The sequence below is a fragment of the Equus caballus genome, chromosome 15 (assembly GCF_041296265.1).
Source record: "Equus caballus isolate H_3958 breed thoroughbred chromosome 15, TB-T2T, whole genome shotgun sequence".
Lineage (NCBI taxonomy): Eukaryota > Metazoa > Chordata > Mammalia > Perissodactyla > Equidae > Equus > Equus caballus.
In genome coordinates this window covers 89,173,660-89,200,869 of record NC_091698.1, presented here as the reverse complement: position 1 = coordinate 89,200,869, position 27,210 = coordinate 89,173,660, and the positions used below count along the sequence as shown (strand labels likewise).

At 38.6% G+C, this 27,210-nt stretch overlaps 1 long non-coding RNA gene across 1 annotated transcript; it reads left to right on the top strand.

The window, feature by feature from the left end:
- The first annotated feature begins 3,928 nt into the window (after positions 1–3,928).
- Positions 3,929–25,552, top strand: LOC138917897 (uncharacterized). The gene is made up of 3 exons (XR_011426554.1): positions 3,929–4,054; positions 9,094–9,167; positions 25,418–25,552. It is a non-coding gene; the product is annotated as an uncharacterized lncRNA (long non-coding RNA).
- The last annotated feature ends 1,658 nt before the right edge of the window (positions 25,553–27,210 follow it).

Genomic DNA, 27,210 nt, shown 5'->3' with positions numbered 1-27,210 from the left:
ATGTGTCCTACGCTTGCTGCCATCTTTGTATTTATCAGTTACAGAGTGGCTAACGGTAAAGTCCACAGTCCTGATGGTTAGAGAGGAGGCTTGGTTAGGTGTGTGTGGCACAGCCCACACTAGACATACACTAGAAAGGGCAACTGCTTGCTGGGATGATACGAGACCATTGTGAATAACAAGCTCCCTGAAAATCACTCCACCACTGTACCCAGATCTTTCTTTCTCCTCTGCTGAAATGCCTGAAATTTGGTCATTAAAATACCTCTCCTTTGAGTGGCGCATGGTGCAATGAGAGGAACATGAAGGCATATTCCTAACAAGCTGCCAATAGTTACTCCATGAGAAAATTCTCTCATTATGGAGGCAGCAAAGCCAGGGAGAGTTCAGCCAGAGCTGTGACCTACAGGGTTCTTCATCTGCCACAAAACCATTAACTAGAATTAGTTTCGTAATAAAAATTATGATAAACATAGTGTGAAGTCATTTTTGCAATGTTCCTTGCCTCTCTTTTATCACATTTAATCCTCACAACACCTTTATAAAATAGATACGGTTTTACTCATTTTGTAGATAAAGCAACCAAAACTCAGAGTACAAAGTCCTGGCTTTAAGTCACCCAATTTACTGATGGCAGAGCCAGATGTGGAACTCAGATATCTTAATCTAATTTTATTTTCAGTAATCCTAGAAATGTGGATCACGAGACCTACATTCTAGTCCTGGATCTGATTCCAGATCACTACCTGGTTTTGGACCAGCCACTTATCCATTCTTTGATTCTTCCCATACTTAGTAGGAATAAGATGAGACAGATAAGCACTAAGTTTTGGGGGGTTTTCCCCTGCATTTCTCTTTGGGAGCACCTACCCTACCAAGAAAGTAAAATCTAACCACTCTCATTCTGATTTCTCCTAGGGCAATGGACAATCTCTAACAGAAATGAAACACTTAAATTAAGGAAATGAAGTTCCTGTGGGAGGATGTCAGTCACTACCAGCTGGCCAAGGACAGATTTTAAACAAACTTTGGAAATTTGGAAATAATATGAGCAATTTACTTTGGGTAGGCAATTAACAATGTAAACATTTCATTTACTTATTAACTATTATTTACAAGAAACTGAGCTAGACATTTAGAATCAGATCTTAATGCAAGATGCACACAGTGAGTGGAACTAGCCAATTAAAATTAATGTAATACAATTTGTGGTACAGGTATATATAAATGAGATTTCTATGTAGGGATTTGCCAGAAATTTTACAAAAGACTTAATGTTTGAATTAGATATGAAATTATCAGGGGTGATTTCCAATTAGATATAGGTGTGGAACTTGGGACATCTAAGCAGAGGAAATAGCATATGCAAATGCATAGAAAATATGTCTGACTGTAGCTTAGAAGACAGATTTAGAAAACCTCAAAAGATGATGATAGAAAAGTCTGCTAGGACTTGGTTGTAAGATACTGTTTTTTCTGTGCGAGAGGGTTTGGGATTTGTCCAACAGGCAATAGAGAACTAGCAGAGTTTAAAAGAACACAGCATGCTGATTAAAAAAGCAAAACAAAATTCCATAGAATTCATTCTTTTATCAATATCAGTGAAGTTTCTGAAGTCTAGGTCATGTTATCTTCTCAAAACAGAGAGAAAATTTGAGACAATGGACACCGCCAATTGTCCCAACCAGCCAGGTTTGGATAATCACAGAATTCAAGAATTCACATATATGATCTGGAGCCCAGTTGCTGAGTTGCTTTCCACAGGTATTTTGTCAATAAGAAAACATTGCAAATATGACCAATGAGTGGAGAAAGAATCACTAACACACTTAAGGGAGAGAATACGTGGAAATAAACCCTATAGAAATCCAGAACATGAAGGCCTTTAAGTGACTTCAGGGAGGAGGGATGACCAAGGACCGATTTTTACTGACCAACTGTCAATTTGTAATACTCCTTAAAAAACAGGCAAAACCAAAGCTATAGCACAGAGTAGAAATGATTTGATGATGTAATGCTTTTGCATCTGAGCTTTTAAAGCTCTTAGAAATCTTTTTAAGAAGATTGAAGACTTCAAACAAAAGCCAGGCAGCCTCCGGAATGGCCAATTCTAAGTGGAAGACTAGAGTCCAGTCATTCTCCAGGGAAAGGAACCTGATTCCTCGGTGAGCCAGGCGCTGCTCTGCTTGGTCACTCTCAGAACAGAAGTCCAGGAGCAGCTCCAAGGCTTTCCTCAGGATCTGGCCATCAGGCCTCTCCCGAATGAGTCCACCTCTCCCTCTGGATCCCCAGAAAGATGATTAAATGAGTCATAATTTAAGAAAGAAAAGGCTGGCAACTGGGACCTCAGCTTGAGGTCACGACTGTGTATAAAGAATGTGAGGAAAAGAATCCATCATTCCATTGATTTCTTACATCTTTCCCGTGGACTAGCAATTTAATGAAAAATAGCCAATTGTCCTGAAGGTGTTGCTCTTGGAAGGTGCCTGCATACCAGGAAAGCCATGAATGCCGCAGGGACCTCAAGCAGACAAGACCCTGAAGGCAGGAGGTGCAAGAGAGCTGAGAATCATGCAGACTTCAGCGTTCCCACGTGCTCCCCATCCCAGGGGAGAGAAAAATTAAAAAAAAAAAAAATTTCTTGACCTGGAGCTCCCTCTCTAGCTCTCCCTAGTATCTTGCCAATCCTTCCCACACTAATTTCTTGAAAAGTCTTTCTGCTCTCTGTCCATTCACTGCTCAGTGCACTTTACCGGAAGCGTTCAAATCAGCTTACCAATGACCTCCACATTGCTAAAGCCAGTGAAGTTTTAAAATTTCTTATCTGACTGGACCTTTTTGTCTTACTTGGTATTATTCTTTCCTCCTTTTTATGATAATAATAATAGAATAATAGCTAATATTACTGAGTATTAAGTATTTGCCACACATTGTGCTAAACATACATTAAAACTCCACTTTTTTTCCTGAAATGTAAATTTGGCATCTTCCTTGGTGAACAAACTAAGTTACATGCTATATGGTGGCACGTGAGTGAAGAGTCCTCTTGGTGTGCTGCGTACATAGGGACCATGGATCCTGCAGACCCTGTTGGAGAATACATCACTGATCCCAAACCCCATTTGCTGGTGGTACCAAGGCTCTGATCTTATCGCCCTCTCTGGCTGGGTGGTTTTGGGAAGGGACTAGAGCCCCCAGAGAAAGGCCTCAGAGAAGCAGAGACTAACTCATCAGCAATAATAGATGCCGGCATGCTGTATGAAACACCTACAACCTGAGATTATTTCAGTGACTGCCTGTCTTCCTTTTTCATTCTGTTTCTCTCCACGATAACTTTTGCTCTGAACTTTGTGCGACCGCACAGAGTACAGGTCAGCTAAGAACAGACTACCAGTTTATGCATGACTTCAGTTCTATTCTAGGAAGCAAAGGCCATACGGATAGTCTAGAGTAAGTGAAGAAGGCCCAAAGAAAGCAGAAATCAAGTAGGTATATTGATGTTGAAGGGCCACTGCTAGAAGGTAGCGATTGATGCAGCATAAATGCCAAACGACTGTGTTCTTTGGTCTGGCCCAGACACGCAGCCAGAGCCCTAAACCTCGGAGGCCATGCTGCAACCACACACAGTTACCCACACGCTCCGAGGCCTCTCTGTGCCATTAAAGGTGGTTTCTTTGTAGTTTTCCTTAGCATGGATAATAACTTGCTAGTGTGTTTGTTATATTGTTTTCCAAGCTGCCACATGTTTTCTCTCTCTTGACCTTTAATGGCATTTACTGGAAATACCTTCATGTCCAACTGAAGTAAAATTTCATCAGATTTATTTCTATTTAAGGACATTACTTATTCAGAATGATAATATATTCCTTCTCTATATTCATGCATTAATGTAACCACATTATTTTTCTTCCTCATTTCTTTTAATAGCAGGGAAATAGTGAATTCAGGGAAAATTACTCTGCATAAAATGCCATGAGTCTTTTCCCTGGGCCTGGAGATATGAATTTTACAAGATTCCCCTCTGAGGAGTCAACAGCCGGAGCTCAGTAAACAGGTGGGTTCAATTGAGAGAAATTGAAGAAAATTTCCAAGACCACTCAGCTGAGAAAAGGTAGAATCAGGGGCTGGCCCCGTGGCCCAGTGGTTAAGTTCGCGCGCTCAGCTGCAGGCGGCCCAGTGTTTCGTGGTTCGAATCCTGGGCGCGGACAGGGCACTGCTCATCAAACCACGCTGAGGCAGCATCCCACATGCCACAACTAGAAGGACCCACAACGAAGAACATACAACTATATACGGGGTCTTTGGGGAGAAAAAGGAAAAAAAAAATAAAATCTTAAAAAAAAAAACCAGGGTAGAATCCACGTTTACACTCGTGTCTATCTTACTCTGAAGCTCTTGTTCTTTCTTTCACACAATACTGCCTCTGTCTTCACATCTCCATAGCGGGTGTCTGAGTTTAAGAGCTCATAGTGAACAGAACCTGTTGAACACAGCTACTGCCTTTGTGACCACAATGTGATTATTAAATGAATTAGTTAAAGCATGAATGACATTGCTCATGACCATTGAGTGATTATCATACCTTTGAGCTTTGTGAAAAGATTGCAGTCGTATTCTCAAATTTGAATGAAAAATTTGTCAACCACTTAGAAATAATAGCCCTGGGGTTATCTTTTTGCACTAAGTCTTAAACTTGCTGCATTTTGGAATTACCTAGGGGGTTGCAAACAACGTGCTCAGGCCACAACCTGTACCAATTATTTGAGAATCTCTAGGAATGGGACCCAAGCATCACTAATTTTTAAAGCACCCCAGCAGACTGCAGTGTGGAACCAAATCTGAGATGCAGTAACAGAGCAGTTTGTCTTTCAGTGCAACACGACGGGGCGTGCCCTTGGTAAGGGCCACAAGCTGATATAGGGTGGAGATCTATTCAGAGACATTAGAGACCTGGAAACTAAAGAATTTGGACAAAGTTGATGTTTCTCAAAATATAATCTGTGGCATATTTAGTCACAATTCGTGACTCAATAGACATATTAGTAAGAAATAAATAGGAGAAAAACAAGGCCCATTGTCAAATCTATTTAGAAAATGCTGGGTTAACCACACAGATTTTTTTTTTGTTATTGCTATTTTTGTTGTTTTAACCTCAGGCCTTTTCAGAGCCTTTAAAGTCCTAGCATGTGTTACAAATACCAAAAAGAAGACCTTGTCTGGGGCTGTCCTGGTGGTGCAGCAGTTAAGTTTGCACGTCCTGCTTCCATGACCCAGGGTTCACCGGCTCAGAACCTGGGTGTGGACCTATGCACCACTTGTCAAGCCATGCTGAGGCAGGCATCCCACATATAAAGTAGAGGAAGATGGGCACGGATGTTAGCTTAAGGCCAGTCTTCCTCAGCAAAAAGTGGAGGATTGGTGGCAGACATTAGCTCAGGGATAATCTTCATAAAAAAAAAAAAAAAAGATCTTGTTTACAGTGCTTTCTAAATTTATTTTAGTATATGTATTTTTGTTGTTGTTGTTTACATTTGGTAAAACTAGTGTTTCGTGGACCACTTTCTGGGAACAACAACAAAAGGTAGATAAAACCAACCACAGCTTATTGAGATCTAGGCAGTATGTTTCTTTAAATACATTATGCTTAATATAATAACATTATATTAAATATATTATGTTGTTTGATTTGGTCCACACAGCAATACTATGATTAACTATTAGCCTATGCATTTTATGGATGAGGAAATGGATGCTCTAGTGGTTAAATAACTTGCTCAAGTTCACACAATAATTAACAAAGCTGGAATTCAAATCGGGTCTTATGATTGTTGGTCCGATAACATTTCTTCACATTAACAGCTTCTATAGACGTTCTCAGGAAAGTCCCTTGCCACTGCAGGTTCAGCCTAACCGGCAATTGCTATACTCTGGCAATCCTGACCATTGACCAAGACTGAGCACTCTTTTAGGCAGTTCAACATGGAGATTAAATTTTCCTATTAAAAACTCTCTAGATTCTGCTTATCTGACTAAATACACTTTGTGTGCATTGCAGAATAATAGCCCACGATCGCCTTCAGCCCCTTTTTCCCTCCTCTAAGAAACCTACTACCCTCATCCGTGCCTCACATTGCTTACATCCCTTTTCCTGCCTCCCAGAGCTCTGAAGTTCTTAGGTAGTGTCTTCAAACAAGCAAACTCTGGTGACACAGACTCATTTTTTTTTCCCTTTAATGATTGAATGACTGTGCCGGGTACTGCAGGAATATGCATGAAAATAATTATATTTTCTGCCTCACTGAGTGAATGTTGGATAGAAAGATGACTCTGCCTATGGTGTAAAACATCACAGAGATCAGATCAGTTCGCCTGCATTTGCACATGGCTGATAATCAGCTCTCCCCATAAATAGGCAGACAGATGAAGCCAGTTATCTGAAAAGGTGTCAGCATCCTGTTAGCATCTGCATCCGTCTTGACTTTATACTCTCACAGCAAACCCAGCAGCAGGCTGAGCAACTGAGATGCTCTCCTGATCAGGAGGAGGCAATGACGCTGCCTGGAAATAGTCAATACAAAAACACTTCATTTTTCTGGAATCGCAAGAGAATCAGCTACTACCATGAGCAGGCTTGTCAGATTACCGAAATTTATGGTTTTAAGTGCCCAAACATTAAGCACATTCACCATTTCAGATTGAAATCTTTCAATATGCACAAAAAGCGTTTTTGATGCAACACATATATTGAGCACCAACTATGTGCCAGGTACTGTGACAATTACGGGGGACAAAAATAAGGATAGGAAGGTAGATGTTATGTGAAGCCTCAAGGGTAATTCCTCTGGATAAAGCACAGATTTCAATGACAGGCCTCGTCATTATGTCCATTCTGACTGTTCAGAAAAGATCCATATTTCTTCTCTGACTCTCAGCCATGGTCTATGAGGTGAGGCTGTTGGACAAGTGACCCTGAGAAAAAGAGATGTTTTTGTAAACACACTGCCATTCAATCCACAAACAGTCCCCAGGTGCCAATCATGTGCATACAGCACACTTTAGTCGCTGGCCATACTATGTTAAATAAAACAAAATGCCTTCCCTTTTAGCAGAAGAGACAGAAGCTAATCAAATCATGGATAGAGGCTTAGACAGAGGGCAGTGGGAACATCAGAACTACATCTATATTCAAATAGTCATATGTTTATGCAATTTCCAGGTATTCTGCAGGGGCAGAATGGTACATTGCAACTGGAATCAAATTAAGAGGGGTCCACAGGACCCTCTGATATGCTCCCACTTAAATTAGTGCAGCTTCTTCTATCACAGAAAGAACTGCCATCATTTCTATTCACTTGCATGCTCACCAGCCTCCTTAATACAGCCTCAGGGATTAAATGTTTCCCGATAGACAATGCAGGTGTCACTTCTGAGAAACGTGCACACTCTGTTAACACTAAAGGTGGCAGCCAATTCTGGAACTATAATTGGAGCTTTTCTTCTCCATTCCAGTTGCATGATTTCTCTTTCTCTTCAGTGACTTTCCTAACTTTATAAATGAATACACAGTCTCAGCCTCATGCTGCAGCAACGATGTTTGCTTAATCCCCTCAGCCATCTGTAAAGGAGGGGTAATACACTCTATCTGCTCATCAGTAGTGTGTGCATGTGTGTCTGTGGCTGTGTCTGTGTGCTTGGGTGTGTGCGTGAGGGCATAATGCAGATCATACACCCAATGAAGCCCACCTGAAAGCACATTTGTGCTTATTTAAAATTTAAACAATGCAGAGCAAAGCCATGGCTTTTGAGTCTGAAATCACCCTCAGAGCTGGTTACCTCCATTGCCCATTTGCACATGAATGTGGTCTTTGGTTATTAATTTTGATCCTAGGTGTGCAATGACATACACTTAAGAAAGTGTACTATATGCAGTTCTAGAATTTGCTTTAGCCAAATTCAAATTCTATGTGGTGTTAACTCATTTGTTTTTCATTAAGTTCTTTATTAACAGCCAAATCCCTTGATTATTGCACTTCTCTGAACTTTCTTGTTAATCTTACTTACAAGTCACATAATGCCTGAATACATTTCTCTGAAATGCTGTTGAGATAAAAGAGCTGACAGTGACAGTAATTAACTTCTAAATAAATATTAAAATGAGAGGGCATTGTAAATACCCCCAGTGCAACAGATACATGCCTAAGTCCCTAGCACGTTAGCCAGCCAGGCTATCATCATTTGAGCTGAGGGCAGCCCTGCCACTGATTTTGGAAGATATTCCTTTACACTATTTAGCGTACTCAGCTTCTTCTTTTCATTCTCAGTTTTAGCTAAAATACATATTTTATAGTTTCCTTTTTACACATTCGGCCTCTTAGCCATACGTTATCCTGTCCAATCCTCTACAGCTTACTTGCATATATAAATTCTCCCTAGTTAGGGACCAAATTCAACTGTTTCCTCATCCCAATTCCCACCCTTTTGCAATGGATCCTTGCACACAGTTGGCTGGGACCCCAATTGGTACACCACATGTCTGTGTCGATTTGAGGTACATTTGCTCATAAGATATTCATCTCAAATCTATCAAAGAAAACCTGTGAAAGTGCCATGTGATTGGCTGTCTGTGCCATAGGAAAGCAGAAATCACACCAGCAGGAGTGTGATGTCTGGCATCCAACTGACAGGGTTGAAATACTAGCGCTGACCTTGATTAGAAGTGTAACTTTGGACAAGTTACTTAGCATCTCTAAGTCTTAATTTCCTCACATGTGAAATGTGGAAAAACCAGTACTTTTCTGATGAAGACATTGCAATTATGAAATGGCATAATCTAAGTAAAGTGCTTCACCCAGGGCTTTGCAAGAGCTCACTCGTCGGCAGCTATTACAACCTTTTTTAGGCGTTCAGATGAGAGATCTCTGGTGGCGACACTTTAGAAAGCTTCCTGCAAGAGGTAAATACAGAAGAGCTTCAATGACTTAGATTTACCTGGATATTTTCACTAGTTTCTCTATGACAACAGCAGTGAAAGTGAGGCTCAAGCTGTATTCTCAAGGGAATCTTGTCTTTTAGCTCCAATGTCTTGTCTTTTAGGCACAATATGCTATTGCTTCTCTCTGATGCTCCTTTGTAACCCGAACTCATCTCCAAGAGGACAGGTGTGACAGGTAGGTGGCCAGCACCTTTCCTGTTGTTAATTTTGTTACCCACACAGCGGTAGGTGGCTTCAGAGGGTAAATACCAAAATCTTATGTGAAAAGGAAGTTAGTCCAAAATCAAACAAACAAACAGAAAAACCCACCTCTTTCTGAATAGTTCAAGTACAGGAAGACTGAGCAATATGAGGATGAAAGTACAGCAATTAAAGAAAACTAAAATGTGGAAGATAGGTCACAGAGTAGCAGGGCCGATGGGGTGAACAGCACCCTGGATGGTGTGGAATTGACTCTCTGTGATGACAGTTTGCTTTTCACATGTTCCTGGGTCTGGGTTATAGTATGTAGGTCAAGAGTACCCAAAGGGGTAGACCATACTCTGTCACTCTGCACCTTCGAACTTCGCCGACCCCACAGGTCAGGCAATTTAAGAGTAATCTGCTTGCAGAGCTTAGCCAGTTTAAATAGTGTGTGTGTGTGTGTATGTGGTTTATTTGATGATTGTGATGCTGAAAACCAGGCAAATAGAATTCGCAAGAGGTCACAGGGTCTTCTTTGTCTTGTTGAACAATAGCTTAATTAATCCAACCCAGGAAATGGCTAGAAGAGGTAAGCACATAGACTGATGAGTGCACTGACGGTACAGCATGTAGGGTGAAGGGACATACTGCCATGGAGAGAACTCTGTGCTGGCTGTGAGGTTACGCCAGCTTCAGTCCTGGCACTGCCAGTTATCACCGTATGATGCTGAGCAGTGGTTCTCAAGTGTGGTCCTAGATCAGCAGTGTTAACATCACCTTGAAATTTATTAGAAATATACATTTTCAGCCTCACCCTAGACCTCCTGATTCAGGCACTTTGGAGGAGGGACCCAGCAAACTGTTTTAACAAACTCTCTAGATGATTCTGATGCACAGTTAAGTTTGAGAACCCTTCTAAAGTGACAAGCATCAGTGACTTTGCATTAATATTCTCTATTTGCACTGCATTTACAGGTCATTGTGTGTTCTATCAATGTGAAATCAGAGAGCTTCTTAGAGTGAGAATATTTCAGCCACAGATAAAAACAGCTTGTGACATCTATTTCCTGGAATTGATGTCCCTCTACTCTATCTAGATCCCCACAAAGGGCAAAGTGACTGGTGACCAGGGCTCAGAATCTGAAAGGGTTCTGTGGGAAACATATGCTCAGGTTCTGGAGAACATCTTGTTCCTTCCTTTGGGGGGGATGATGACACCAATCTCTGGAGTCCCTGTGATTAGCTGGAGCCAGGGAGTGCTGGTTAGAAGGGGGAAAGGCTTTCTTCTTTTCTCCTGCCTTTTAGGGAGCTCTCAAGGAACTATTTTCAAAGCTTGCTATGTACATACAGCCAGCCGTGGTACCAAAATTGACTCTTCCTCCATTCGGATCACACGTCTATATCCTAGTAATTGGGCCTCGATTAATCGAGATTGTAGTCTAAAGACTGAACTGGTACAAACAAGATCTGTTTTTTTTTTATCAACACACAGAGTTTGAACCTTCTTTGTGTCTAGAAAGAGAAAACATTCCTTTAGACATGCAATAAAGGAAGCTGGGAAGATGGTGCTGAGATGATGGACACCAGTAGAGTTGCCCCACCACTCTGGCTATGTCCTCCTCAGTGCAGTGTGTCTGCTGGGTCTTGGAGGGACCAACTCCTTCCAGAAGGAAGTCAGAGCGACACTTTTCAATTGCACAGCTCTCTCCTGTCCTTGCCTGGGATTTATTTCTCCATCCATCTTCCAATCTTATTTCTCTTTATTCAAATTGTTTCTCTGTCCTAACCTGAAATTTTTATGTGCAACCATTTATAATTTTTCATTTCTCTCCCAACATTTTTCTTTCCCTTGTGTCATAATCCCCTATTTTCTTCACTGCTATTTCATTTAATCTTGTCTATAATTTATTCTGTAAATGCATTCCTTATGATAACGTTTGTGAGATGTCACTTCTGTGATGATACTAAGGACAACCATTCAGGAAATATTATTTCTACTTCCCTTTGACCACGTCCCACCAATTATTCCTACATAAAATTGATGAATTTGTAATCAGCACTTTAAAAATCAGCATTCTATCTACAGCATGAAAAAAGTGCAATTTTAGGTCATTTTGTACTGATACACATTCTTAAAATAAAGAATTAAATGTACTTAAAGCCAAATAATGGAGGTGCCTTCCCAATGAAGTAGAAGTTTTCCTTCCAGGTCCTTTACAATTTCTCTCATTTTTCATGGTCTGCTCACTTCATCCTTCAATATCTACAAATAACCTTGTACGAAATATGTGGTAAAATAGTCCATTGTAATCTATACAAAGAATTAAAATTCATCCATTCTGCAAGCTCTTCGGTAGTGCCTTCTGAGAGACCATAAGCTGCAGGGCAAAGAGAACTAGACAAGAAATAAGGGGGCAAAGCTTCTTTCCTGCCCCATCCCCTTTATTTTCTGGGTGAACTTGGATGAGTAACAGCTCTGTCTAGATTTTGGTTTTGTTCCTAATATGTTATGTCAATCCTACTCTCAGGACTCTGGAAATCAGATAATATCACGCACATGAGATGTCTGTACATTGCTAAGGTTTTACACCGAATTCCCTACTGGATATTACCACTTGGAAGTCATGGTGCCATTTCAAAGTGGCCTCTAACTCGTCATTCCCTCCCAGAAACTTCTTCTCTGTGCTTCTTATTTCAGTACATAGCACCACCAAGAGAAATCCAGAAATAATCCTGGGCTCCTCACTTTCCCTCTATAATCAGATCCAGTTAATCAAGAATTCCCGTAGATTCTGTGACTGAACTTTAATCCATCCCTTCTTTTTCATTCTAGCTGTAATTATCTCTGAGGCCCAATTCTTCTACTGACTAGATTTCTATGCAGTTTCTTAATCTTTGTCTCCACCTCCAGGCCCCTTCCTTCAATCTAGTTTTTCACAGAGACCAGAAGCATCCTTTCATGATCCAAATATGATCCTTTTATTCCTTCTTTAAATCATTCACTGTTTTCTTCCTTCCTTTAAGATATATTCTAAACTCACTAAAATGTCTCATAAGGATGTTCTTGACTTGATTTCTAATTACATGGCATTCCTTTCAGTTTTCCTGATATGCCATGTTTTCCCTCACTAGAAAAACTCATTTCCTCTCTCTTCCTGGCCTACTTTCTTTACAATCAACCTTCAATCCATTTTCCTATTTACCTTGTCATGTCCTACTCAATTCAGTTTAAATATTACTTTCCATGGGAAGCACCCCTGGATTACCATCCCTTGCCTGGATTCCATTGCTATGTGCCCTCATAGCATGCTGTGTTTCCTATGAGAGTTATTAGTACTGATTATAGTTACTATTTTAAACATTCTTCTCCTGACCTGTAAGCTCTCTTCAGTACAGATAATGCCTATCTTGCTCATCATTGTTTCTCTGGTGCCTAGCACGGTCCCCAATACACATCTGTCAAATAAATGAATTTTTAGAATTATTCAAATGAAAGTGAGACATAATTTCTTCTTTCAAGAAGCTTAAGACAATTGACAAATCACTATGATACAAGGCAATATATGGTAGGTGTTTAATAATAGTAAAGATAATGATAATGAAAAAGCAATAACCTTTGTATAGTATTTATTCCAGTCTAGGTGCTATAATAAGCCCTTCATATATGAACTCATTTAGTTCTCACCACCACCTTATAAGTTTATAACTTGATAATATTATTCTTTTCATTCCCATGTCAGACTGAGGGGGGGTCTGTGATTTACCCATGGCTATTCACCTGGTATGTGTGGATTCCCATTCCAATTCCGGGTCGTCTGGCTCTAGAGTCCATGTTGTTAACCTCATGTGCTGTCTTGATTCCTGTTGACTTCCTGCCTCCCTATAAGGAGTTTTAGGCTGCTTGCTTCCCACTCCTGGCATCCTGGGCCCTGCCTGGCTTTCCTTTAGCCTTGGGGTGTGGTCATGGTGCTGTGGCTTGTATTCCACCATTGCTCTCCAACCCAATGGGAGCCAGGGGGGTTCAGATGCAAGATCAGCAGTGTCTCAAAGTAGGTAAGGCAGCAGAGGTTCTTGCCTTGTGCTGTCAATGCAATGTATGTTCACTGAGCAACTAGATGGGGGCCTTTCACCCACCCCCAATCCAGGTACTGAGGACATTTCTGAGCAGAGGTCCCTTGGTCCACCTATCTGTGATGAGTTGGCACAGTGGACTCATGAGACAGGGAGACCTAGTCAGAGTCTTGCATATTTATTTTGCACTGGGCCCCACAAATTATATAGTAGGCCCTGCTCTGAGGGTGACTGATAAATTCTAATTGCCTAGATTTGATCCTTGCAAACATCAATTACTCAATAAATATTGTTGAGTAGACATACACCAAAGTCAGGTCATAACACCTCCCCACTTCAGACCTCCTGAGTCACAGCTGTGGCTAGCAATGGAAAAGAGACAGCTTTGATGTAAATATGAGATTTTAGTTTTAAACTGAATTGGATTAACGTTTAATAATTAAGTAAGAAGATAGTTATGGCGTCTGCCCAAAATAATACTAGAATATATATTTGCCAGTAGGAAAAGGATAATTTCATAGCATAGTTTGGAACAGCTATTGGAGAAAAGTAAGACTGTTTCATGTCTGCACCTCCACTATCAAGTTTATGAGCTAGTTAAAAAAGATGATCTTTATAGTGGGTGTGCTATGCCGAGGAAGATAGCGAAACTGGAGCCAAAATGACTTGGAATCAGAATCTGAGAGAAAGTTAAGGGAACAAGAACATAGGCAAACTGAAAAATGAGTTAGAAAGTTAGTGAGAGAAGACAAGAGAGGAAAGCCACGGTGGGAGATTTCAGAGTGAAGGTGACAGCTACTTGAATGCCTGAGTGTAGGCCAGCGCGCTGTGGGGACACTCTTTACACAGATTCTGACATTTCCAAAATAAACAGCATTAAACTTCCAGCTTGAGGCCAGAGTAGGACACTAATTTTGACCTAAAATTGGCAAAAGTAGTGATGCTTCACTTTTCTCCAGTAAGATTTTTCAGTGCTCAGGAGCTAAGGGTATTGGAATCTAACAATTATGGTGGAGAGCCAGATGATTCTGGCATTCTGGGCAAAGTTGTGTTTTACATCTGGGGACTACAATGTAGTGTCAAGATTGTCATCAAAGATGGCTGCCTTTCATCCATGATCGAGGTGGGAGAAGGATGGCAGCAAGAAAAAGCAACAAAGTTAGCAACCCCTGGGTTGATGGGCATAGGTCCTTACAACTCAAGCTGCAGAGCATATGAATCTGTTTTGTTGTGTCTGTTTAATGCAAATCCTAATATTAACTTGTGTTTAACTTTCAGTTTTCTTTGCAGAAGTTTTTAGGAATCTTATGTCATCTTCACTGGCTGCCCCATCTTCACTGGCTGCCCCATCTTAAGGAGAATTAAGATGAGCATTTGCTGGTTGATGGCTTAATCCCTAGAGTGCCTACCTAGGGCCCTATTGTTATTATAATATTTCCATTAGCAGTGCTCAAATTGGCTGTTACTCTGAAATTAGCTGTTACTCTGAGTTTCACAGCATCCTACTATCATAGCCATAAGAGAGTCGTCCAGACTGGCCTATTCCTCCTGGCTACTGAAGTGAAATAGGTCTGTACTCACACTATAGAAGAGACAACAGAAAACCTAGATCTCAAGTCAAAGTAATTTTTATATAGTAAGATAACCATGTCAACTAAAGAGGCCATAGAAACCTTCTGTATAGTAGAGAGAAATATTTGGCAGCTGATACATAAGAAAGACCAGGGTCTTTAGATGTAACCTAAGATATAAAACTCATAGTAGGACCAAGAAAGAGATCCTGCTTCCATTCTAAGGATACTACTAGATTGATATGTAAATGAGTCAGAAACACCACAAACCCATTAACCTTCCCCTCAGCCAGTGTTGAATAACAATGAGGCCCTAATGAGTGCCCTCAAGTTTGAGCCTAAAACAATTCTACCCTGACAATCCAAGTTGTTTTTATTTACTCTTTGAATTCCACAGAGTACAGGCTCTATTTATACTCAAACTAGCTTCACTATTTAAAAATCTCAACAGCTTCTATCATAGTTTATATATTTTTAGTTATATGTACATTATAATTTATATTTATAGTTTATACTTACATTATAGAAAATTTAAAACATTTTTTTCTTGTCTTAATGCAAAATTTTTATTTAACTATTTACACAATAGAGAATGCCATTTGAAGATCTCAGCAAAGGAAAAGTCACAATTTAAATGATCAATATGATGTGGATTAAGGCTGCCCCAGGTAGAGAAGCCCAAGATGACCTGGCCTACATGCCAATCTATATGACTCGGTGGATTTTTATGGTGTGAAGTAGGGCTCCCCCAGGGAGAGAAGCTCAGGGCATCCTCACCTACATGCAGATCTATATGACCAGATTCCTATCTAAAGTCATACGACCGCACAGTAATCAGACCCCATCTGCACTGAAATCATTTAATGACTTTTTACATCATCTTTTCTTTTTCCAGTAAAAATAAGCCACGTACCCATGCCTTATAAATTTAGCCCTAACCCTCAACTCAGGGCAGCAGCAGCAGCTCTGACTGCCCATGGGTCCTGTCCCCATGCTACTCCATACTATTCTCTGAATAAAAGAGCACTACTGCCAGACCTTGAGAGTCCAAGAAATCTTTCCTTCGACTCCTCGGCTCACCGTCCCGGCATCAAATAGAATGAGAGAATCAAAATAAAAACAATCTTTGTGATAAAACTATTATAAAAATTAAAAGGTAAGGTTCTCGCAAATATTAATAATTGTTTAATTTATAATCAACTCAAACTAAATTTTAGTGACAAACAGCTCAGTAGAAAATTGGATGAAATTTCAAACATACCAAGTCAATCTCAATGCAAATTTCAAAAGGATTTTTATGGACTTCAGTAGGATGTTTCTAAAATAATCTGAAAGAAAAAATGTGTATGAGTAATTCAAACTTAAAGAACAATAAACGTATATAAGCCTTATTAGATGCAAAAACATATCATAACTTATAATGCTTATTTCTGAATGGTGCCAGTATAGAAGTAGGTCAACACAGAAATGGGGTAGGAAGTCCAGCAACAAACCCATATGCATAATTTTAAAAAGCATATTCCTAAATTGTGTTATATAAATACGATTAGAAAGCCAAAGAAAAGCTGGCAAAAAAAACCTGTCAGAAGTCTTTCACATAAATCAAAATGGTTAATAAATTTATAGGAAATATTTAAATCTATCAAGGAATAGAGTGAATTAAGATAAATATAGAATATAATTTTTGCCCAACATGTGAACAACTTAATTGACACTACTAAATGAAATAAATATGTCAATTTATCTGACATATTTATTTGTTAAGTGAAATAAATATGGCAATTTCATATATGGAGGAGTGTAAATTGGTACAACTTTTATTTGGCAATATATAGTAAGGGATTTAATACACTTTTAATACACTATCCTTTGACCCTATAAATTTGCTTATAGCAAAATATACTATAATGATCATAAGTATAGATAAAAAATTGCATGCGAAGATCTTTTTCTCCTCCTCCTCTTCCATTCCCTCTTCCTCCTCCTTTTTTTCCTCCTTCCCCTCCATCACCTCCTCCTCTTCCTCTTCTTCTTCCTCCTCCTCCTCCTCTTCCTCTTTCTCCTCCTCCTTTTTCCTCTTTTTATATAAGACTCACAGTTAAATTTTATGAGACTGTTGAGGATATAGGGAACTTAAATATCTCACATTGATATGATTATATGTAAACTGACATAGTTTTTCTGGAGATAACTTAGAACCAAAATATATGAAAGTCGTTAATGCTGCACAAACTCTGTGACTAGCAATTCCACTTCTAGGAATTTGCCTTGAAAATATAATAGCAAAAATTCTTTAAAATCTAAGTGTGAATCATGGTTCCAATTTTCACTTTAGATAGAGGTCAGCACACTTTTGCTTTAAAGTACCAGAGAGAAAATACCTTAGACTTTCCAGGCCGTGCAGTCTCCGCTGCAACTGTTGGCGTGCTAAAGCAGCAACAGAGCAAACAAATGGGCATGGCTGTGTTCCAATAAAACTTTATCTACAAAAACAGGCTGTGATGAACTGATCTCTGATCCCTTTAATTACAATGCAACCTATATAACATACACTTTATTTATTTGCCTCTAGGTGATCTGGTCTTCTTCAGAAGCCTCCGCTTACTATATTTAATCTGTTTTAGTATTTAGCTTAACATAATAATTTTAAAATTACTTTTGGTAATGTCTGGTATTTTGGAAAAAAAAAAAAGTTCAGTCTTCCCTACTCCTGCTTTACTCAAAAATGGATTTAGGAAAGTGGTTTGCATGATCTCTTGCCTATAGGGTGAAAGAATCCTCAGACCAAAATGTCATCCCCCAGATCCACTTTGAGGTTGGCTTCAGAGGCATGCATTGGGATATGTTTGAACCGATCTCATCTGCTCTGATTATCAATCACTGCAACACTCAGTAACTTAAACAAAAATTGATAGTTATCTTTCATAGATCTGTGGGTAGATTGGGGTCAGCTGAGCGACTCTAGCTTTAGATCTCACAGGATCGCAACTATAGTGCTGGAATCGTCTAAAGACTGGTCTGGGCTGGATGTCCAAAATGGCTCATACACGTGGCTGACAGTTGATGCTGTCCATGGATGAGAGCTCACCTTAGGCTGTCTGATGGAGAGGTCACACACGGCCTCTCCATGAGTCTTGGGCTTTCCTAATATGGTGGCTGGTGTTCCAAGAGAGCTACGTGGAAACTTCAAGGCCTCTAATGATATAGCCTCAGAAATCCCAGAACATTATTTTTACCACATTCTATTGGTCAAGTAAGTCCTAAAGGGAAATCCAGATTCAAAGGGAATAGAGTCATACACTTTACGTCTCAGTAGAGGAATGTCATCCATGTGTAGGGAGAAAAGAAATAGATGGTGGCTATTTTGGAGACAAACAACCACATTATCTACTGGCATTCTGTTGGCATCTATTATTGATATCTTTAGCTGATAAAATGTAAATGAATTACTTCTCATTTCAGCTAAAGTTTAATGATCTTTCCTCTGCTAACTCAAGTGCTATTCATCTCTAGTTCAGGTCCCAGATATTTCTGATTTTGTGCCATTTCCTCTGTTAGGCCATCTCCAGCTTGTGTTATAAGGTCATCTTGCCCCTGCCACACAGTGTCCAGAATTCCACAGGAATTAAGGGGAGCTTAGGAAAGAAAACCAGAATCCTCTCTTGCTAACCACAAAACTTCATCCATTAATTATGCAGCGCTCCTTTATGTTTGCACAGAACCAAATAAAGAAGAGTTGTCTCCTGAGCCCCTGATTTTTTTCAATCAATATGACACATTTTGACCTCTCTGGGTTAAAATTTGATAAGGAATATTGGGGCGCCCACCTGATCAACTATTTCTTCCATTGCCTTCTTTTCTTTCACAATACTTCAGGACAAGAAGTATCTTTACTGTCTTTATATCACATTCTCCTTTTTCCTGAATCCAACCTCGTGGCTATACTTTGGTGAGTGTAAAGATATCATTTCTTAACTAAGTGAGAGAATATAACATATGGTCTAAGTAGGTCAAGATTATTTCATGATATACCAAAGGATTTGCAAGCAGTTTCTCTCTATATTAACATTGTTTTCAAGCCAATTGTCCTGCTGAAAATATCATTATTTTCTTGCTCGGGGACTATATACCTCTTGGCTCAGATTCTGACATGGAAGACTGAGACTAGATTAAAGGAGCACATTAAAAAAATAATTGGAAGTAAGTAAATATTTCAAAACAGAGGAATGATTAAATAAATGATGGTACAGCCATTTGACGGAACAGTTAAAGATCTTAAAATATTTGCTTACAGAGAAGAAAAAAGGTGGAGGATGTTAATAATTCAATGTTGAGTCTAGTAGCCTACAATTTCCAATGGAGTGACACTGGCTTTTTAAAAATAATATCTGTTCTGTTTCCATTTGTACATTCCTTGTTTATTCGTATCTTTGGACTCTTAATTAGAGATGGTTCTTAATGCTCAGTCTTTGTTCTTTTTCAATCTCTCTCTGAGTAATCTTACTCATTTCTATGACATCAACTACTGTAACTATGAAGAAGTTTTCAAGATTCAATCTGTACTCTGACTGCTCTTCAGTGCTTCAAATCTTTGTAACTGTGTGACTGCAATTCCTTTTGAAATTCCATCTCTTTGACCAACTTGTGCCAAACCAAAGCTATCATCTTTCCATCAAGGCTGACATCTCTTTGTTCGTTTCCTATCTTTCTCAATAATAATCTATTTCCCCCATTTCCCAGGATGCATGGTCTGTAATAGTTTCTGACTCATCTTTTCTTGCTCTTATCTCCAATTTTGTATCAGTACCACAGACACTGTTTGTCACCCACCCAAAGCTACTCCCCTCCCTTCTTCTTGACAATAGAAATTGGCTTTTTCTTTCTTTCAGCCTCTCATGTCTCAAGGTCTAAATCTTGATAAGTATAAATTAATAACAGTAATTTCATTTTCCTTGTCTGTAATTGTTGAGGACTGGGCATGCAATGCAATTCTCACCACTGAGTTGTGAGGGGATATTTGCTGAGAAGCAGTCTAGGCAAGTTTCCTCATTTTTAAAAAGTGACACAGGGAAGGGAAACTGCTTATTTTGGAGAAAAGGGAGTTCTGTAGACATTATAGTATGAGAATGCGATGCTTGTACCCATTACAGCTATCTTGAGAATGTAAGGGATAAGCCTGAGGACAAAAGTCACTTTTGCTGAGAATGGTGAAGGGAAAAATGGAAATAACCTGGGCCCTGAATGAGCTACTGAATTAACCAAACCTCTGGCCAGCTGCATCTTTTGGAGTTTTTTCTCTTTTTCAATTCTATTAGTAACAAGACCTTTTTCACTATGTTGACTATTCCATGTTGTGGGAAGACAATACCCATAAAAATGTAGTTCAAGTCATGGCTTCACCACTTAAAAGTTGTGTGATGTTAGGGAAACTTCTTAGTTTCTATGAGTTTCTACCCAAACATTTAGTTGCTCTAACACAGGACCACATGCATACATAATAACTTTGAAAGGATAAAGCACCATAAGAATATAAGATTAATATTTTATCTTTTGAGTTTGATGATTGATTGAGGCAATTTTCCACCGCCACTACACTTGTTTAGGATTTTATTCTATCCTATTTTAAGGCAGGGGTCTAAATGTTATCTCTACCTCCATTTTCTCTGGTCTCTAATGCATCTAGTCACCAGATTAATATTTATAATAATTTCTTCTTTTGAGAGAGAGCTATAGTATACAAGAATAAAGACATTGAGAATTTGGATTAATACCAGACTTGGTTTAATTGGTAAATGTTCAGTTCTGTGTCCTATAAACAAAGACAAACACGCTTTTCAATTGCCTTTGGAATATTTAGAAATAAGACTGATCATATACTACTCAATAAAGAAAATATAAATAAACTATAAACAGTAAATACTTTACACACATTGAAATACTAATAGTAATTATTTACTAGTAGATATCCTAATACCAGATCACTAAAGAATGAAAAAAAAATGAAACACTGCCAAATAATTATTTCATCAAAAAGTAAATAAAACTGTGATAAAAATTTATCAATAAGAACTGTGAGAAACTTTTATCAAAACTTATGACAGGGCTGGCCCAGTGGTGTAGTGATTACTTCATGTGCACCGCTTCAGTGGCCCGGGGTTAGTGGGTTTGGATCTTGGGTACAGACCTACACACTGCTCATCAGGCCGTGCTGTGGAGGCATCCCACATATAGAATAGAGGAAGATTTGCACAAATGTTAGCTCAGACCAATCTTCCTCATCAAAAAAAAATCCCAAAACTGATGAGATAAAAACAAGGTATAACTAGGGGAAATTTTATAGATTAACATGCTTTTATTTAAAGCTTATAAAATATTTAAGCTTAAGTAAGGTTATAAAACAGCACTGCAGTAAATCTTACATCACTAGAAGAAATGAATTTAAGAAAGATAGAAACATGATTAATACAATTAGAGAATGAAGTCATAGTATAATTGATATACCCAATAACTAAAATTTTGAAAACACTCGTACAACAGAACAAATTTAAGCAAGCCTCATTAGTGAAATGAGAGAGAGAATATATTGTTCCTACCATTATAAATGAGAAAGAAGCTATAACAACAGCTACAGATATCTATATGTCTATATCTATGTATATATATATATATATATATATATATATATATCTATATCTATCTCCTAAGATTAAAAACACTTGGATGGGAGTGCTGTACTTGGTTCTGAGGTAGAAAATTGCAAGACTATAGAGCTCACCCCAAACACCAAAACGAGCCTGAGAAACTATAATATCACAGATTTCGAAAAACCCTCAAGGGCTGAGAACATAAAGAAACTGAAATGAACCAAACAACAGAAAGTGAGTTTCTTCTTATAAGAAAGAAGAGACCATTTCTGTCATCCTTCCCAATACAGAAGGAGAAGGCATGTGCTAATAAGGGGTAAACTAGCAGAACATTCATCAGGCTTTGAATTGACCACGTGTGAGCTGACATGGGATGACAGTGTAGAATCCCAAAAAGGCAAGTCACCAAGCAAGAATCCACCTCATTGCCAAAACATTCCTTTGTCTTCATGGAGCGCTTGAGTAATACACCAAAGATAGGGGGCAGTTAGAAAAATAGTACTGAAAGATGCTCCTTCCCCGGAGTACTGGGGGCGAGGGGCAGCCAAGAGAAAGCCATCATGAGCATTCTGCGCTTCCAGGCTGAGGGTGGAGCAGGAGGGCTGCAGGCTGCAGCCCCTGCACACCAGGCTTCCGGATAAGGAAAATTTGGGGAGGGGAAGGAGCAGGGAAGCCTAGAGACATATGTAAGAGTAGACAGATCCTGAATGGCACAGGCAGGCCCGAGCCTCGTGTTTGCTGGGCTTATATATAGAATCGCAAAAGCAGTACACTTAGGATGTATGTACCTCATTACATGTCAGTTACTCCTTAACCTGAAACGATATTTTAGGAAGAGGATTTTGGTTGAGGTCTGTTATGCAGACTGAAGGGAAGGAATGTTAGAACTCCTCAGAAAGCTTATACTTTAGCTTCTTACAATCAAATATATCTCTCCTCAAAGATTTAGATATATAAATGTCATATCATTGTTTATAAAAACAACATGGGACAATGACTGAATATAAGACACTCCATGATTGGTTGAATAAACTGCAGCACACTTTTCAGGGGGGCAAACTATGTAGTCAATACACTTGATATTATAGATGTATATTTAAGTAAAGAAAAATGTCTGGTATTATTGAATTTAAAAATATATTGCAAATCAAGATGTATAGTATCTTGAAAAATTCATGTCAAAAACAATAACCAGCAAAATGGAGGGATCTAATCTAAAAACCTAATAACAATTACTACCTGTCTTTTTTTTTCTGTTGTGTGTTTGATTTGTTTCTGCAAGAAGTCTGTATTATTCGTGTAATTAAAAACAAGTTATTTTCTAATAACAAAATAAAAAGACACCCTGATAGTTAAGATAAAGATCTCAAGGAAAAGAGCTGATTCACATTAGCACATAAATTAATGAAGCTGTGTGACTCAACGTTACTCAGTACATTCACATTATATGTTAATAGCATCATAATTCAGGTTAATAGTATGAATAAAAAAATATGATTATAATGACACTAGTGTCTGAAAAGTCACTTGATAAACTTGCGACAAGTGGTTAATTATTTGAGAAAAAAGAAAGCAATCTACTTACTTCAGATCGTTCGTCAAAATAAATCACAGATAGGTTTAAAAAAATAAACCCATAAAGAACCATACAAAATAAGAACAAAAAAGTATATAATATTGAGACTAGGGAAAGCTTTTCTAAGCATCAAACCAAATTCTGATACCCTAAAGAAAAATATTGATTATTTGACTATGTAAACTTGAAAAGCTTCTTTACATCTAAAAGACATCAAATTAAATCTCTAGGGAAAATATGTTCAGTAAACATAACAAAGGGATTCATAATTGTACTCTACCAAACTTTATTACAAATAAATTAAAAAACAATGGGATCACTTAATTCACAGACAGGAGATATACAGTAGCATTAAACATGAAAATAGTCAACTTTTTTTGGTTAGCAATGAAAAATTCAAATGGAATCTACAGTGAGTTATACTGCGATTATCAAACTGTCAAAGATAAAGGAGATAATAGTTTCTGGTGAGGGTTTAGGGATATTGATCATCTCAGTCTCTGATGGTGCAATGCAAATTGGGAAAATCTTTCTGGAGAGTGATTTCTGATAGCATATGTCAACACCCTTAAAAATCTGCATATGCTTTGATCCAGTCATTTCACTGCTAGGAACTGATTTTTCCTGAAGGTGTGTTTGCAAAGATAAAAATTCGTACAGCTTTGTTTATCATGGCATTTTTCAAAAATGGAAAACAAACTGTTTACCAGAATGAGAACTGAGTAAAGACCTCTTTATTTATTCCTACCAAACAATAATATAAAACTATTTAAAGTTATTTTGTTGTAAAATCTTCACCCTTATTTAAAGATATATGACAAATATTAAGCAAACGGAAAGCACAGTGTAAGGAGTTAGCAGACTCTGGAGTCCAAGTGTCCAGATATGGTTCCCTACTCTGCCTTCGTTTCCTATGTATTCTTGGGCAAGTTAACTTTTCTGATTCTCAATTTACTCATCTGTGAAACAGAAGTAATAGTAGCGGCCTCATCAGATTTTTCTGAGGTTTAAATTACTTGTAAATATAAAAGAACAGTGCCTGGCATACACTAAGTGCTGGGAAAAAGTTAGCTATCAATTAGCATGGTAGATTTAATTTAAAACATTACTTTTATCATAATGCTCTTCCATATCAAGGACACAGAGTGGCTTCTAAATGTGCAAGGATTGAAGTCTAAGCATTTCCACTTAGGAGAAAATTGTTCCCTTTGTGAAAAGTGAACAGAACATTCTTTCTGTCCAGACACGTCTGGATGCCTCCGCCTCTCCTGTGGTACTCCTCCCCGGCCCTCCTGCTGGACAGCGCTCCTCCACTGCCTTCCCCTCCATCTCGGATCTCTACCTCAAGGCTGTTCTATCACTAGCGTACTATGGACCTTGTTTATCTAGAATATATCTGGCCTCCTACTCTCAGGAGCTTCTATATAAATCTTTCTTTCCCCTCTCCAGCCCATGGAAATTATCAGAAAAAAAAATCCTGACGCATAACTCCTATATCATATTCTCTGACCCTTACCATACAGTCCTTAGATATACGACTGAATTCCCATCAAAAGTCCCCAAGGGTGGGCTCAATGTCTTTTCTTTCATGAAGACTATTAGGACCCCAAATTGAGATAATATATTGCAAATTTAGCCATGAAATTTACAACATAATTTTAAAGCACACCAATACTGAATTGTTTGCTCTGACCTACGGTTTCAATGGTCCAATCTGCAGGAGTATTAGTTTCTCATAAAGTAACCTCAGAAGGCTTCCAGACTGATTTTGATAAGACGAAGAGCCTAGCCTCACATGATCGTTGCAATCGACTGGGAAATTTATGAAATAAGATATCTTCCTGAAATTTATGTCACACTCCTCTTGTCTCTCCAGAATCTACAGATTTCTTTGTATATTGCAGAACTGTGCTTTCACTCTCCTATAAAAATGAAGGTGGAGAACACTGCAGAAAGAGACATGTGCAGTGTGCATTAGTTCCTAGGTTGTCTGAAGTCTTAGTGAGTCAGAGAATGGTCTCAGTTTAATCAGAACAAGTTTTCTCATCTCCCACTCAAATAATTTGATGTACTTGGGTGTTTGCAGGGATCCCAAGGACTCCAAAGTCTAGCAAAACCTGATCAGCTCTCCAAAAAAAGAGAGTCCTTCAGAACCTCTCAGACTAACTGCAAATAACTTCCCATCAATCGGAACCAGGTGACAATATCAAATCACATTATGTTCATGTAGGAAGTAATTGAAAGGCAGCTCTAGCTCTGAATTCCGAAGTTGTCAAAAGTCTAATATTTTCAAAAGCTATATCATTTTGAGAAAGTGAAGAAAATTGCATTTTTCTATCTTTCAAAAGAATCTAACGGTATCTTTTATTGTATTTTTAAGGTACCTTGGTTACTGCTATGATGTTGCAGGAACAAATCAAGGACACAAGGTTGAGATACCATGTGGCAGATTTCAGAGACTTGCTGAGTACTTTAGTCCCATCTTTTGCTGTTTCGTTCAAGTAAATAGGACGAGAAATATGTAGATGAGTAAATATAATTGAACAAAGAAAGAAGGTAATGTAAAGCAGTATATTCACATATGAATAGTGGTTAGGGATCCATGCATCTCTTTACCCATCCATTCATCTATTCACCCATCTATCCATGCATCCATTAATTCTTTTCTTTTTTTATGTTTTATTGAGGAAATCTTGTGCCAGCTTCTGTTCTAAGTGCTGGGGAAGCAGCATGAAGAAGGCAGACCCGGTCACTGCCCCCAGAGTGCTTACAGTCCAGCAAAGGAAGAGTGTTTTATGCTCTCATGAATTCATCAGCAATTAATGAGGAAGCCCTAGATGTCATTAGAACTTGAATGTCTTTGGGGAAAAGGCAAAATTATATCTTCTCTTAGGACACTTTAACCTTTCTACTTTTGCCCTTGTTTTATCTCCACAGAAAATGCAAGCCCCTCCAGGAGGGGTAAAACAGAGAGTTCATCTCAGTACTCCCTCAGCACCTGACCCAGATGCCTGCCTTGGAAACTGCAACACTACCTCCCCATAAAGGCATCTCACTATTGTATTTGCTGTATTTACTATAGTAGATATTTGAGAAACATGGCTTTTTAAATGCAAAATCACCCACATATTCCAGAATTCCGTGAACTCTGGCTACCATGATGACCCCTCTGTGTCCTCATTTCTGGAGACTTCTTTCTTGCCCTTGCCCTGCCTTAGCCCATGTGTCACCTTCTTGCTCCTCCTCTACTTCTGTGATGCTGCAACGGAACTGCCTTCATTTCCTTCTATGTGTTTGATTACTTTTTCTCTGTTGTACTTGATGACCCTGTTCAATTCAATTCAGTTCAATGTAATGCCATCCAATTTAATTAATATTTGAGCAATTACTACATGCTGGATATAGCTATCACCTCTATTTAAAATACTCTAAAATTCAGCCTTGAGCTATCTGATGGATCCAAACCTAAAGTGTCTATTGGGCATCATCTCCTGGGTAACCCATAATCTCTTCATTCTCAGCATATCTAAAATTAAACTTATTTTACACTGAAAATAAGAATCTACCTACTTCTTACTTGGGTTAATGTGATAATATTAACAAGGTTAACATTTTTTAAGCACTCGTACATAAATCTCTGTGTTGTATTTACTACTTCTTGAAAAATTCTCTTAAATCAATCTTAATTTATTCCACATATAACTCACCTCCAGTCACAAAATGCCTTATCTTGCCTTATCACTTTTATAACCTCTTCCACTCCAAGCACTACAGCACGCATTGCTAGATTATAGAAATGTCAGCTTTAATGACCCTCAGCTCCTACAGAAGCATGTGCAGTTTCCTCAGTGGAGGGCAGAGTAGCTTGGGGTGCAATACCTTCACCATCATTGCCCTATTTGCCACAGCTGCCCTGCATATATGTTCTACACTCCAGGGAAAGTAGACGTCTTCCTGCACCGTATGTGATTTCTTGCTTCTGAATTGTTCTCTGGCTTTTCTCTCCCTTTGGTATGCCTACCTCCATCTTTCTGGGTGTTAAAATACTTTCTACCTTTTAAGTCCCAGTTTAAATCACATCTTCTTGATGATTTATGCTATCATGAAAATAAATTTAAAAAGAGAAAGAAATATAGAGCGTGGCCTTTAATAACATATAGATTTGAATTAAAT